Raw genomic sequence first — 2,273 nt, 5'->3', positions numbered from 1 at the left:
TCATGTTATTTTGGGGAATTAAAAAGAACACTGATATAGGAAAACCAGTCAATTTGACCTGAGGGTTAAGAGATAATCTAAGCATGTGACTTACAACCTTTAGTTCAGTGGTGGAAGAAGTACTCAGGTCCTTTACTTAGGTTAACGTAGCAACACCACTCTGGAAAGATACTCTGTTAGTAAAAGTCCTGCACTTTAGCCAAAGTATTAAAGTAAAAGTACCCATTCTGCAGAAGTTTATTGTTTGTAGTTGGCCGAGGTGGAGCAGATTTTAGCTATTTCATACACAATGTGGTGGTTTCATTTAGTGTATAACAAAGCATCTTCTCGTATGTACTAGTCATCTGGAAAGTACCCAGTAACTATAGTCAGATTACTGTATAAAGTATATTTACCTCTGAAGTGTAGAGTAGTAAAAGTAGAAAGTAGCATCATATTTGAATAATCAAGTACCTCAGAATTGTACTCAAGTACTTGAGTAAATGTGCTTTCCACATCTGTCTTTGCTGGTTGTTGGAATGAGCCGGACTAACTTTAAGTTGCGGAAAGAATCACAAAAAAGTGGTAAAACTATTTTTTTTTTTTGAAAAGCGACTGCAGATCTCTGCCACACAGGCGGCAAATTATCGCCAAAGGTGTGTATTCTTTTTTATAACGTTTCATTCTCAAACTCAGCATATTTTTTATGCTATAATATGGGTCTCTGCAAAAGTAGCCAAACAATTAAAGAAATAAAACTCTTTTGAGGATCTGAACAGTTGGGCTATTCATAAATAATATGAATAATTAGTATAATTCAGTGTGACAATGACTATTATTGCCCATACGTGGGAATGCTGTTGCACAATCTTCAGCTCTTTCAGCAGATGAACTATTTTTCTGCTATTTATACTTTTTTTTTTCAAATATTAAGCTTTAAAACATTTTGTTTTAACATTAAAGTCAATGAGAGCAAGCTTCAAATCCTTCAAATCTTCTTCTGCTTCAAAAATGCTCAGCTCCTTCATACTTTCACCTACAGACGTGGGTCACACTTTAAAACGTTCACAAAATATTCAGCTATCAGGCTAAGGCTTTGGTGTGAGACACACACACACACACACACACACAACAGACACACACAACACACACACACTCACACAAACAGAACACACACACCACACAGACACACCACACAGAGACGCACATACAGACACACACACAGAACACACATCAGACACAAACACCACACACACACACACATACTTACCACACAACAAGTGGTCTCACTATCTTGTGGGGGCCAGTCATTGACATAATGCATTCCTAGCCCCTTACCCTAACCTAACCATCAAACTAAATGCCTAACCTACACCTCCCTCCCACCCTAACCATAACTAACTCTAACCCTAATCCTAAAACCAAGTCTTAACCCTTAAACAGCCTTTAAAGTTGTGGGGACAGCATTTTGTCCCCACAAAGCTGTCAGGACCCCATAAGTATACTGTATTCCCGGTTTTTGGTCCCCAAAATGTAGTTAATAAAAAGTACCACACACACACACCCACACACACACTAAGCACCAACACACACACACACACAGATACACAGACAACACACACAACAGAGAGACACACAAACACACACACACAAACACACCACACAAACAGAGAGAGGGAGAGACCACAGAGAGAATACAAAACACAGAAACACACACACACACCACACACACACACACACACACACACACACAACAAGACTACAAACACACACAACCACACACAAACACACACAAAGACATACAAACACACAGAACCCACACACAGACACCACACACAACACACACCACACACACACACAAGAGAGAGACACCACACACACACAACACACCACACACACACACACCACACACACAGAGACACACACACACACACACCACACACACACAGTTTGGCCTTTTTTCAAATTTTCAAAAAGATGAAAAAAAGATTCTCCCTCCCCCCAATGTGGCTGCATCTCCATAGCAACCAGCAGTTATGATTTGAAATGGAGACTTACTTTCTTTGGGGGGGGGGGGGGGGGGGGGGCGGTCAATATTAACCTATAGAGTGTGGGGATAGGAGAACTTTGTTGGCCCTTTGGGTGTTTGGTTTAAAACCTAAATGCTTTCCATCTACATCCAACGGTCTCTTTGACCCCGTGTCTAAGGTAAGAAACTGCACTCTCATGACCTCTTCAGGCTAGCTTGCTAACTGAAACTAGCTAACTGTAACTAGCTAACTGTAACTAGCTAA

Source organism: Etheostoma spectabile, chromosome 16 (assembly GCF_008692095.1).
Source record: "Etheostoma spectabile isolate EspeVRDwgs_2016 chromosome 16, UIUC_Espe_1.0, whole genome shotgun sequence".
NCBI classification, from domain to species: domain Eukaryota; kingdom Metazoa; phylum Chordata; class Actinopteri; order Perciformes; family Percidae; genus Etheostoma; species Etheostoma spectabile.
The sequence above is the reverse complement of the archived record's forward strand: the minus strand, read 5'-3'. Positions refer to the sequence as shown.